A 14534-nucleotide genomic window follows, 5' to 3' on the forward strand; every position below is an offset into this window, starting at 1 on the left:
AAATTTAGAAGACATATAGGGGGAATTTGTTCATACGTGTTAATTTTTAGATTGGTATGGTAAATGAAACAAGTTGGATTTAGGTAAATGAAAAAAGTTGCTGCTAGTAGATGGTTGTTCAAAGAATTCTCTACTATTAAGTGGAGTTATTTCTTCTTAGATATCTTCCTTCTTCTTGACACAACAATTTTCTATCTTGGCTGTGTTGTGTAACGGATCGTAATATTTTTATCGAAGACCACAAGCAAAGGAGATGAACAACATCATAATTTGATTTACTTACCACAGAAAAAGAAAAAAGAAAAAAAAAAAACCATAGCATAGCTTAGGTGACCTTCAAAGTTAGATGCATCAATTTTTTTAATGTTTAAGCGGAAAAGGCTCCTAAATACCTCTAATCTATGGAAAAAGGCTCATAAATACCCTCCTTTTACCTTTGGATATAAAAATATCCTTAAAATTTGTTTTTGGGTTTAAACTTACCCCTCAAACTAACCGATAGAGTTTGGCTCTGTTAAAAAGCCACGTGGCATTTCTAATTGGCCCATTTTTTTTTAATTTCAGAATAATTAAACTAAAATTTACTTGGCATACTTACATTATTACCTATTTATGGAACTCTAAATTAAACTTTACAATCTAATTATTTTTAGTAGCTAAAATATAACATATTTACTTCTATGGTATCACTTTTTACCTTTATGTATCCGATACTTGTCTCACAGAATGGAAGAATTTAAGCAAAAAAAAAAAAAAAAACCGTAACCTTTCCTATCCCCCTAAATACATGCCATTATGCCCAATATCCCTTAATTTCCTCAATTTCCATCAATATAATAGTTCAACTTCCTTGTTTATCTCTAATTAACTACTCATTAATTTCACTCATAATTCAAATCTAAATCCCAAAAAAAGGTAAGATTCTGGATTTTTACGTTTCAATCGTGTATTTAACTTATATTTTCGTTTTTTTTTTCCCACTTTGGATAGATATTTTAATAGTTGTTTTTCATCAGTATATATTTTGGCTATATTTTTAATTATATCTTGATTATTATGTTCAATATTACTTATTATTTTCGTTACTAAGTTTCGTATATATTTTCATATATTTTGACTATATTTAGAAAAATTTGATTAAAAAAAAAGTTCTAGTAGTGTACTAATTTTGCTTCAATTATGATTATATTTTGGCTATTTTTTAATTGTATTTTTGATAGTACGTTCAATATTACTTATTGGGTTTATGTTGACTAGATTTAGAAAATATATTTTTCATATATTTTGACTATATTTTTTCAAAATTTCGAAAAATAAAAAAAAAAAAAGTTGCACGAAAACGTTGTTACCTCAATTATGAACTCAACTTGAATTCGATATTTCCTTTGCATAAAATTCATAAATATATTACAGCTCGTTGCTTAAAAAAAAAATTCCCTTCGGTTTGATATTGTTATTTTAAAAGTTTTTTAATGAACTAAATTTTTGAACTTTTTTTTTTTTGGGTTAAAAAATATGAATGTACTTTTTGAATTCAAATTTTTTTGAATTTATTTATTTTTAATGAGATATGAGATCCCATATGGAATGGGAGGATATTTAGGTGAAGGGGAACATTAAAAGACCGATTTTTAATTTAAATTGGAATAGATTTTGTTTCCAATAAATATAACATTGTATTATAGTTTGTTTATCATTTTGTATTTCCGTTATATTTATCATATAGTTTTAAAAAAATACACAAAAATTATTACAATATAGGTCATAATATTTTAAAAAAAAAATTGGTAGTAATATGATCAAAGAAAAATATACTTTAAACAATAACATGTTCAGAAGGATGCAAAAAGTATATTATAAGTGAAAATTTTCTCATAATTAAAACTCACCCATTTTTTAAAACCCAAACTCACCCTGACCCGTTTTCGCTCTAAATTAAACGATGGTACAATTTTTCGGATATGTTAACACAAACATTCACAAGACTTATATGGCCGTAAATTGGTCCAGAATCAGTAGCATGTCAGTAGATGTAAATGGAAAAGGTTTGTCTCACTGAATGGAAGAATAAACCAGGAATATGCAATATATCAACATCCATGATAATTTGTAACTTTTTGCACATCATGTAAAACTTGGTGGCTCAGTGAGTAAGACCAGATACTCTTAATGCAGAGGTGGAATCACTTTCCTTTTCAGTTGTTGTACATATATATATATATATATATATATATATATATATATATATATATATATATATATATATATATATATTTTGGTTATAATCTTTTAATTCAATGATTTGAAAATTGCCAATATAAAAAAGGAAAACCATGAATTTGAACCCAAATGTCTAAAAAACAATAAGAGTTTGGGTTTCAAATTAATGTGATGTTCAACTTTTTAAATACAAAATTTAATCCCATAAGTTAATATTTTGTAAAAAAAAAAAACTCATAAGTTGGTAAATATTTTTAATAATTACCCCATCAATCAAGGACCAATCTCATTAACTTCGCACTTAACACACATTTATGTCTACCAATCTTTAATTTATGTGGGAAGATTATATTAAATAGTAGTTACATTACTATTCATGTTAAATTTTCGATTTTATTGAAGTAAAAATTGATTAATTGATGTTGCATTTTTTTAGAAAAGTCTTCTAGTAGTGTACTAATTTTGTTATAAACTATGATTTGCTCATTTGGTAAGATTGTATATCTCTAATTGTAAATACTTTTTGATAGTTTTCACAATTTTGTTTTTATGTCTATAAGAGAAAACACAACTTAAAACATTCAAATTGTATGTCCAAACATGGTTTGAAACCATGGTTTGGTGTTTCAAACCATGTCCAAAGGGGACCTCAGCAAACTGTAGATAGATGGGCAATTTGCACGATTACCATTATTCGGGGGTGGTCTTTAATTTATGTCCCTCAAATTGTTGGTCTTTAATTTTTGGCCTTTGCATAAAATTCATAAATATTGTGTCTTGTTCGAATCTTTTCGCTAAAAAAAAATTAAAAAAAGAAATTTGTAAGGCGTAATTTTTATCATATTTAAGACAGAGTTTTGCCATTTAAGTATTTTTAAAGCAAATCTTTATTGTCTTAAGACCTTTTTCTTTGTCCTAATTTTGCTACGAAGCTCTGTCTTGTAATTTTATTTTATTTTTAACTGAGCGGGTGTTTGAATCCCAAAACTCGGGGTTTTAGGCAAGGGCAAAAATTAAAGACCAGCAATTTGAGGGGAAAAAATTAAAGAACAGTGCCTTTGAAGGGTAATCCCCAAAAAAAAATAATTGTATTATAGAAGTTTGTTTATCATTTCCATAATATTGGGCCCGTTCTTTGTACGGGCTACATCATATCTAGTTTTAAAAAAATACACAAAAATTATTACAAGTTCACATAGCTAATGACTCATAATATTATTTTTTTTAAAATAGAGAAAATTATGATCAAAGAAAAATTACTTGACTTCCCAAACAATAACATGTTCACTTAAAATGCAACGAAGGGAGTATATTATAAGTGCAACAATGTTTCTCATACATCATATAAATGGGAAATCATTATTTTTTAGATTTTATTGCAGTAATTGCTCCCTTTTGGGGAAATTTGTACGAAGTTAGTATAAATATCTGATTTAAGCAAACTTTTAACAACATATATATTGTTGAAACCAAAAATAATGAGTGAAAATTATATATCGCCATCTAGCATCGTTCTTTTATTCATATATTCTTTAGCATGAATAGAGATGAAATGGAAAATCCCCGTTTAAGAATTTAGATACTGAAAGAAAGAATAAACCAGGAATATATTATATATCTTGAAAATCTTCCTTATGAATATGAGCATTGTGCATATTTTTGCAGGCATCATTCCAAAGCTAATAAGGATTTCAAGATAACTTTTACTCCTTTTTGGCCTAAGAATAATATGTTCTTTTTCCAGTTTGTCGTTCATGACGTTCGTTCCGGTTCCATTTTTTAATATATATATATTTTTTTTTGGTTAAAATCTTTTAATTCGATACATATTCTAAAGTGCCAATATAAAAAAGGAATTCGATACCTGAATCCTTCCACCACTCACCAAGTGTCAAATAATACAATAAGAGTATTTGGTCAAATTAATGTGAATGTTCCCCTAGTTTGATAGCAGTCAGGATTATTTGGCAATCCAATCCTTACTTTTATTTTCAAATTTCAAATATACAATATTTGTAGCCATTATACATTGTAATAGCTAATGTTTGATAATTTGACAAACTCCTGTTTGGACTTTGGATTATGCTTCTCCATTCTAACTAATAATAATTATCACGCACTTATCTTTTCCTCAAAAGCTTCATCGGTTATCGTTGGTAGAGAAAGTTAAAAGTAGATCTTCACCATTAATAAATTCATAGAAAGATGAAAAGTGAACCAAAGACTTTTTTATTGTACTCTCTATCGTCTCATATTTATACAACATGTTGAGCATTATTCAACCCACACTTGGAAACCTAAAAAGATTAGACTTATACAAGTGCAGCTGCCACAGTTCTCCTTGGCGCTTTCAAGAACAAGCTAAGATGATTTCAAACCTTTATCTTAAAGACATAAGATGTTTTAATATATAAAGTGTTTCCTTTAATAATTCACATTTTAAACGAGATTATTCTACACTTCTTTAAGAAGAGTTTCGTCTATTTTGTCTTTATCAAGCTCTTTGAAAATTGTAAACATTTTGGCTTCTAATAGTCATATGAAAGTTAGGATTCAAACAGAGTTAGCCGAATTAGTTTGGTGTTTGACTAGAGTTAGTCAAAGAAGGTACTTGCAATAGAGTTATTGTAAGGAGGGATTTTTGGTCTAATTCCTAGATTGCAAATGCTTGGAATCGAAACAATCGCCTTAGTATTTTGGAAATAATATTCTTTTCCTTTTTAATCCTCGAGTCAAAGGATTTTTCACGTAAATAAAATCGCGTCTTGTTTACCTTCCGTTTTTATCTTAGGGATTTTCGATAGCGTACCTAAATCACCTTATCCGTTTTGGTAAAAGGACGCTCTAGTTTTTATCATTTGAAAAATATTTTTGGCCATTTAAGTATTTTTCCAAGATTCATATCTTTATTGTTATCAAAGCGTTTTATCTTTGTCCTCGATCCTAAAACTCCAACCTAAAGTTTAACAAATACGAGACAATTTATTAATGACAGTGGTATAACGATGCATAGGCTAATGTTAAGATATTTCATACAATAAAAAGGTAAATTTGGGCCTTTCATTTCCCCTTAGGTAAACCATCAAATAATACTGCTAGCTTACCATATATTGGTAGCCATTACCTTACATTGTAAAAGCTAATGTTTCATAATAATGACAAACTCCTGTTTGGACTTTGGATTATGCTTCTGATTCTTTAACATAATAATAATTATCATATACATTATCTTTTCCTCAAAAGCTTCATCGGCGAATCGTTGGCAGAAAGTTAAAAGTAGATCTTCACCATTAATAAATTCATAGAAAGATGAAAAGTGAACCAAAGACTTTTTTTATTATACTAGAAACCATAAATGGGTTGATTAGTGAGTAATATAGTAAAAGGCACTTATTGTTAATCCTATGTGGTTAAGAGAAAAAAATATTCCCTAGTAGGTATAACGAAAAGTTCCTGGTCGGTACGTCACCCAATATAAAAACAAAGATGATTATAAAACCTTTAAAATGTTATTGTTAAGACATATAGTATATTAGTATTAAATATATAAAAGTGTTTCCTTCTAATAATTCAAATTTTAAACGAGATTATTCATACAATCAATATGTTATCGAAAGCAAAAAAGTAATGTCCGAGTTAGAATCACATAATTACTCATTACAAGAAATTAACAGGTATACTTGCTCATGAGGAAAGCCAGAATAGCATGTGATATGGCATTAGTTAAATACAAAAAATTCGTTCTTTTAAACTTTTATATAAGTTTATCTTAAATACTTATAGCAGGAGCTTAGTGTACCGGGTTGTCCTTTACTTATCTTCGTTTAGTATTTACATTATATCATAAAATTTATTATATTTAAATGATCTTTTTAGTTAAGTAATTTAACATGATGAGAGTAGGGCTGTTCACGGTTTTGGTTAAAATCAAAACCAAACCGAATAAAAAAAACCGACATTTAGTTTGGTTTGGTTTGATTTGGTTTTAAATTTTAAAAACCGATAATATTTGGTTTGGTTATGGTTCTATTAAAAAATAACTGAGTAAATAACCGAACCAAACCGATAAATTATATACATAAATTTTATAATTATTTATATGTATAATATTAGTTTTCCATAAATAATTATAAATATTTTATACCTTTTAATCATTAATTTGATTTTTGGTCTACTTATTTCACATGATTGTTTAAGGCCCATGTTTTTAAGAATATGTCCAAGCCCATTTCTTTAAGTCCTTTTAACTCTTTAAGTGTTAAGTGTAAACCTACTAATGAAGTTCTCACGTTAGAGTCTAATGTCTTTAACTTAAATTTTTTAGCTTTCTTTGTCGACCATTTGATTTTAGGATGTTTCTTCTTTTTTTTTCGAATTTATGCCTTTCTTTTTTCTTATCTGGAATGAGTCTAAACTTCTAATATTTTTCATATGAAAAGGACAAGAGGTTGTACATTTGGAGGTGTTCTATAGAATATACTTCGATAACATCAAGATTTTTCGCAACTCAAGACACGTAGTGAATGCCCCTAATACTTCTTCCGTGGGTAATCCTCCTAAAAAACGAGAAAGAACAACTCCTTATAGTTGAGACCCTAGCCTTGGGGATAACGATAGAAAAACATCTGAAGTTTGGGATCATTACACAAAAAATTTTTAATAAAATGGGAGAACTAAGGGCAAAATGCAAGTACTGCCCTAAAGTTTGGGATCATTACACAAATTTTTTTTATTTCATATATTTTATTTTAATTTTAGGTAGTCTTTATGTTTAATTAATATGTATGTTTGTAACAACAACTAAAAGCTCCTATGCTCTACTTTATTTCAGTTATGTGTATTAAGATGACAAAAATACAGCCCACTACTAAGTTAGTTTTTAGCTCTATATGGAATAATTTAGCAATTTTGGGTAACTTGAGTACTACACTATCACTAATAGTAAAAATGTTTCTGTGATGTATGTTTCACCTTAAACTATAAATAAAAGTTATCGTTTGAACCAAACAAAAGACATGTCTTTTTCAACTTTTTAATGTTTTACTGATAAAGATGGTAGGTGTTAATGCATCGGCCGAAAATCGAACCAAACCGACAATAACCAAAACCAAACTTGATGGTTATTATTTTATTTGGTTTGGTTATAATTTTAGACATTTAAAAACTGACTAAATTGATTTGGTTATGATTTTAATTAATAATCGATCCAAACCGAACTATGAATACCCCTAGGTGAGAGTGTTGGACAGTGCGGGCTCCAGCCATAGGCAACTAAGGCCTTTGCCTTAGGCCCCAAGGCCCCATTTTCCCCCTTTTGAGGAGCAATGAACAAATTTTTTGAGAAATAATTGAGCATTTTAAATGGAAAAGTATAATATTTTTATAAAATGGAAAAAGAAAAAACATTTCTTTCACGTACAAGAAACAGTTTTTGGAGGTCTTTTGTGAAAGTGAATTTTTATTTGTGGTATTTTGACAAGTTACCCACGTTTTTACTTAATTTTCTTATCACAGTAAAACATGTATCACACATTTTTACTCATTTACAGTCAAGAACAATATAGACAAGAGCCGCTTGATTTTTTTCACTCCCTTTGTCAAAAACATGAATCATGAACTGAAAAAATAAATAAAGCAAAGTGCAATTTTTATATTAATTTTAAGTATTGCAGCATTTGAAGCAAGAGGGGGGAAAAAAACACGAGAAGCTGTTTTGCCAGCAAATTATCAACATTTCCATATGGGAAAGCTAATAGATAGACTCCAAACAAAAATATATACTCATAATATTTTAAAGATAAAATAAAATTTAAGCCTCTTATGTGAATTTGGCTTCAGGCCACACATATTGTTGAGCATTTACTAAATGTGAACTAACATTAATTTGATTATTGTGCATGGTTTACCGAACGGGCTAAACAGATATAGTTGATGGACATGACTCGGACCAATTATATGTTGGATTCATTATTGGGCCCGAATCATGTATAGGTATGCGCTGGCGGTAGTGTAACGCCGTTGAAAATCTAATAAGTCTGTTATGGAGATGCCTGTTAGGTCAAAACTTGATGTCTATAAATATATGGTTAGATCTCCTCTCATCTCCTAAACATAAACACAACCATCTGATTAAACTGTCAATTCTAGGAAGAGCAATGAGAGGAAGAAGAAGTAGTGAAACGTTCGAACGCTTGATCTATGTAATAATTCTCAGGCTATAACAAATTAACTTGCAGAGAAATCATGATTAAATAATCGAGTCTAAGTTCAAACCACATCACACGTCTATTATTTGGATATAAATAAATATAATTATTTAGATAGGAATAAATATTTCATACAAGATAACACGTTTGTTTGACATAATCTGCGCGTCTTTACGATAATAAACAACACAAAAGGTCCTTGTCCGAGAAAAAAGCTGTCTTCCACTATGTAAATGGATAACAGTCTAGCAGAAAAAGAGTTTTACCAGCAAATTTTAGTTCCATTGGACAGTAGGATTGTGTGATAGACAATTTTTGGTAAATGGTTATTCTTGTTTACCCCGAAATCGGATAAGTCAATTGAATTTATAAGCGGGTATAGGATATGTGCTTGGGTCTTAATATATGCGAAGTAAAAAAATGCACGTATGAGGGTTCTTTGATGAAGTGGGCGGCGATGGCGACTCGTTTAAGAATATGAGTATTTATGAGCAATGGAGAACAATTGATAGATAGAATGCAATATAAGCTTGAGCAGATGGCCTTGACCGGATCGGAATTTAAGAAGATTGTATATAAAATTTCTACATTACAAATGTTCTTAGAAAGCATGAAGAGGCCGCCTGAAAGGAGGGGATGCTGTATTTATAGTGTTGCCTCGAAAGGGCTTCGTATAATGTGAACTAATAAAATAATAACGGGGCCCGGCTACGCGAGAACGGATTTGGTGGGGTTAGGGCGCGGCGCGGGTACGGCACACGCGCATGGTTGGTGGGCGACCATGGCCGGGCCGCTGCGGCCGTGGCTTGCGTGCGGCGGCCATTCGGACCAACGGTCGCTCGGAACAGCAGTATCTGGGACCACGTCCACGGACATTCGGAGCAACGGACTTGGCGTTTCGATAACGGAGAAGAGGGAGCTCGTTTCGCTCCCGTCTGATTCGCTTCCGGAAAGGACGGAGTAGACGCCCGGTATATTCTGCCTCCCTCTTTCTCCGGTTTGGACCATATCCGGTTTTTAGTATACGGATAGCCCCTCACTTCTCGTCATGCCGATCCATCGGAATAACGGGGAGGAACAATTTTCGGGTGATTCGGCCGGCTCGTTCTTATTTCCGTATTTTTTGTGAACCAATATGTAACGCTTCCCTTTTATCGGCCACGTGTCTTTCCTCGAATGGTCGGCCCCCGTCAACACGCCTTTTACCCGGTCGTTTCGAGTCGCTTCTCATTAATAACGGGGCACGTGGCGAGATGCGATTGACGTCCTCGTGTAACCGTTCCTCTTCCATGCCTATATAAGGCCCTTTGCCCCTTCATTCTACCACTTTTACGCTTCGTTCTTCCTCGACTCCTCCTTATTTACTCGTTCTTTCGTCTTCCCCATAAACAATCGTCTTCTCATTGACTGTTTGATCCACCGCTTCATATTTTGTGAAAAAAAGAATCGACTTTGCCGTCATTTTCTCAAAGCGTTTTGGTTCGACGTCATTGCCTTTCGCCATCCTCGATCTCGCCTTTCTTCACTTTCCTCAAGTTCTATTTTCGAATCTTTCTTTCATACTTCCAAGATGTCGAATCTACTTCCCATGATGCTCCACCAGCGTCACCGGGATCCCGGGAGGCGTTTCTCCGCTAGAAGCCGAGCTCACCGCTTCGGATATTATACGGCCAAGTTCGATTTTAACAAGGATCTCGAGGTCGACAAGCCGTCCTCTGTTTCGGACGAGAGGATACGATGTGAGGCGATACCCTTCATCGATTCCGAGGAGTAAAACTCGATGTAGTCGGAGCCGACCGTGGATGGGACACCGCCGGTAAGGGTCTTTACCCGGCTCGGACGAATCCCATGCATCGATCGTAGAAGGGTTCTTGTTCGTATATACCTACCCTTTTACCCTGAAATCGATCCCCCGATTGATCCGTCATTCTTGATATGCCGACCTACGGTGTGACTTTGGCGCGGATCGGCCCGTCGTACGGAGGGTCGTTGCGTGTCTCCGATTATTAGCCAACAACGCCGAGAAGGAGTTTCGCGGCTCACTTCGACACGCCCGTACTCCACGAGGGTCTTCGGGCGGCGTAATAAAACTTGTCAAGCGCGGCGGAATCCTTCTTCTCGAAGATGGACGAAGACCCGGGACGGTGCGGTTGAGCCGATATGTCCGAGAAACCGAGGACGTCATCCCCGTGACTACATGCCTTCACGAAGAGATGGAAAGATAAGCGTAAGTTTGGATCTTTGAACGGCAATTGTTTTTACGCATTTAGTCATTCTTTTGTCCTTCTTCGATCTCGTTGTCTCATTGCTTTCTCTCTGCTTTTATTTAGCCAACGGATACGTTCCTCCCGTTACTGCGACCGGCGAATGGGTCACCGCGCTCTCTCCCGGCCACCCTTACGAGAATCGAACATGGGCTCACTGTCTCGCGGCCGGTGGATGGCGCAAACCATGGTAATATTTTTATTGCCTTTCATGTTCGTCTGTGTTTTCCACGCCGTGGCCCTTTGAATCGCAACCTTCGCCATCGCTTTTGCCTTTCGTGTTTGCCCGAGGGGCTCGGTGGCCTCGAGGCCGAATCGGGAACATTTCCGGCACCGCCATCCGAGTTTAACACGGCGGGTTCTTCCGTGTTCTCGACGATATTCGCAAAGAAAAAGGGCTTCCGAAAGTCGCGAGCACCAAAAAAAGGAAGAAAGCAAGGAGCGTTGCCCGGCCTCCGAGGGAACAGGTCGAGCCCGACATCATCGTTCGGAGAGTCAGCTCGGTCCCCTCCGTTGCCCCAATACCGGAGGAAGAGGTCTCCGTCCCGCCCCCTCCTTCTACCGGTGAAGGTCCGTCTGTTCCTGCTCCTTTTTCAGGTGCGGAAGAAATACTTTCACCAGTTCTCTTCGTCGATTGACTTTGTCGACATTTCAGGCGAAACTTCTTCGGAAGACACTCCCCTGCAAAGGAAAAAACCCGGAGAAAGCGATTAACTCGAGGCGGTAAAGTAGGTAAAAACTATAGAGCCGGAGATCGAAGCCCTACGGGCGTTAGTCCGTCTCCCGGAGTATGAGCCGTCGTGACCGGCGAGCCTGCCTTTGCCGAAAACACGAGGTCGTGCTCCAAAGTTCATCCACCCCGGCCCCCGCGTGTGGATGATTTTGACGATGTTCTCGGGGGACTCCTCTCCCGCCTTGCGGCCGGCCTGGCCCGGCCACCTTCCTATTCTCGGGCCACGAGACCGGCGTCCGGGCCTCCGAGCGCCGAGCGCTGTGGACAACAGGAATATTTTCCCCGGCCCCGAGCGTGAGCCAGGAGAACCCGATCGACGAGGTCACCGTCCCCGAGGACCGTAGTTTATCTCGTCCGGTGGGCGTGGCGAGCTATTTACGTCCCACTCATCTCGCATTCGGACAGAGCCAAAATGACCCAGTCTCTTGGCGGTGCCGAACGAGGGCATGCATGCGAACATGTGTAAGATTTTTAGCCACTTTTGCTCATTTTATTCTCGAGTGCCATCTTTTCTTTGCCTAAGTTTTCGGTTCGTTTCATCAGACGTGGTCTTGGTCAACGAGGCCTTCACCCGTGCCCAACGTGAGACGGACGATCTTCGGCCAACTCGATGCCCGGTGGCCGAGAAACAGAGAAATATAAACACCTTCTTCGGGAGAAGGAGGGAGAATTAAACCGGCGGCGGCGCGCCCAACCTTCGCCCCGAGCTTGACGCGGTCAAGTGAGGAAAACCGCCGTTTGAAGAGTGATGCGGCGCACGGCACCGATTATAATCGGAACCTCGAGGTCGACAAGATCGCTCTTAGGCCGGATAAAACCCAATTCTCTATGCGGTTGGATGAACTCGAGGGCACGGTTTCCCGAGCCGGGAGCCGGATTCGGTGAAGGCCGATGCCACGGCTTGTCCGAGAGGAGCCGGCGGCCGAGTCCGAGGTCGCTTGTTCAAAGAGCGCGAGGTATTCGAGGAAAAAGCCGAGTGGGCCCGGATATATGAGCATTAGAACCGAGCTCGGAGGCGATTAAAGCTAATGACGGCCAGGCCGAACCGGATGCGGCCGACCATACGAGAGATGACCACGAGAGAAACCGGGCTCGTTTGGCCATGGCCAAGGGCGAGGCCGATTCGGGAGGAAACTTGGAAAAGAGTGAGGGCGGCCGAGACTCACACCGCTATTGTTGCGGTACGAGAAGTGGAAGTCTCGGCGTCTCACCCTCGAGCAAGGCGAGCACGGTTTGAGGATCTTTCGGCCCGATACTTGAAGCCAAAGGAATGGAGGAGAAGGCTAGCAGGTACTCTAGGGTCCGAGTCACACGACTCGAGCGGACCGTAGTCCGAACATTCATCCTCCTCCGGTCATGCCGGATAGTGCAGGGCCAATATTTTGGCATCTATCTTTTTATTTTTTTGCCTTCATGGGACTTTTATTTTTCTTTTGATGTAAAGAACATCCGTTGTATAAATGAAAAGTGCATCTTTCCTGCTTCTTTGTTCAAATGTTTGTCATTATTTTTGCGCTGCGATCGTTGGTCCGTTTTCGGGACAATGTGACTCGTGGTCATTGATTCATCATGCCGTTTAGATTTTGTCCGATTCTTCGAGGGTTCGGTTGTCTCGAATTTCGAGGACCGTTTTATTAGATTCGACATTTTCTTCGGCTCTATTTCGGGGCCGGTGTCTTTCGGCCTTGGTTAACAAAGTGGCGGCCCCGTTTGGGAGTCTTATCGAGTTTTTGGTCGATTGCCTTTGCTATTTTGTGAAAGTACAATTTAACGGGGAAGTTCTTAAAACATTGACAGCTTTTGACAATTTTGCTTTTGTAAAACGTTTGTACATATGAGAGTTTTTGACTCTTTCTTCCTTTGCCGTAGCAAATGTAAAGAATGGGACACGATTCGTTGTGATCGTTTGGTCCTTACATTGGAGGCTGTGGCCGGTGGCCGGGCCTTACTTTGCCGTAGCAAATTTTGGATGGGACACGATTGATTATGATCGTTTGGTCCTTACATTGGAGGCTATGGCCGGTAGTAGGATGCCTTTTGTTTTGCCGTAGCAAATGTTGGGTCTTCCCGTCTACTTTGATTGGTGTCATCTTCGGTGTGGGCATGGTACTCCCCAGACCGATCCGAGCCTCGAGGTCGCTAATTGAATCTTTGTGCGTTCTTTGCATTTGTTCGGTAACACGTTGTACTTGTTGCCTCATTAAAAACCTTGTCGGAAAACCCATTTCGGGACAAAACCGTACTAAGGAAAAGAGTGCAACACGCGTTTTCAGATCTAGATCCTAATTTTGCCCTGCTCTTGACTTTCTGCAAAAGAGGGAAAGAAAAACGAAAAAAAAAGTTAACAAGAGATCATGGGGAGGCCATACCTTAGCAGTAGTATCTCTTTAGGTGGGCCACGTTCCAGTTATTGCGCAGACGCTGCCCGTCCATTGACTCTAACTGGTACGATGTCACGACCCAAATCATGGATCATGCGGGCACCCACACTAACCCTCCCTGGTGGGCGAACCCTTCAGATAACTACCTTAATTTGATACAACATGCGGAATAAATACTTTTATTATAAAATTTCCAAATACGGTCTGAACTCATACAAGAGCTTCTAAGAAGTTTACAATTTGAATAGATAACGGACTCACTTCTGGATACGACTTCTGTTTAAGGGTAGAGAACAACAGAAATCTAAGGAGAGACTCTGGGTTGCAATAGCTCACCCAAACGTCTTTGACGAATGCCTCGAAACGGTCGTGAGGCTCCGAACATCACCTGAAAATAACTCTACACTCCAGAAGGAGTGTAGCAAGAGTAGTATGAGCACAACACAAGGCTCGTAGGTATCATAGGCCGACAATGGTTAGTTCACGCATATAAACAAGAAGCAACTAACAAGTAAGCGAGATAAGTAATCAAACACGGTCACACATCTAGCATACGAGAAAGTCTTGCATTAACGATAGTCACAAGGGATCTGATATCTCGGATTATAAGCCTAGGGAGAATTCTATAAACCCTCGATTCCATCCGGCCTTTAAAATAAATACTCACAAACAACAACTCAGTAATTCACAAATCAAGAATCAATCAAAGAATGTGCCATGCAATGACATG

This window comes from Lycium ferocissimum, chromosome 5 (genome assembly GCF_029784015.1).
Source record: "Lycium ferocissimum isolate CSIRO_LF1 chromosome 5, AGI_CSIRO_Lferr_CH_V1, whole genome shotgun sequence".
Taxonomy (NCBI): Eukaryota; Viridiplantae; Streptophyta; class Magnoliopsida; order Solanales; family Solanaceae; genus Lycium; species Lycium ferocissimum.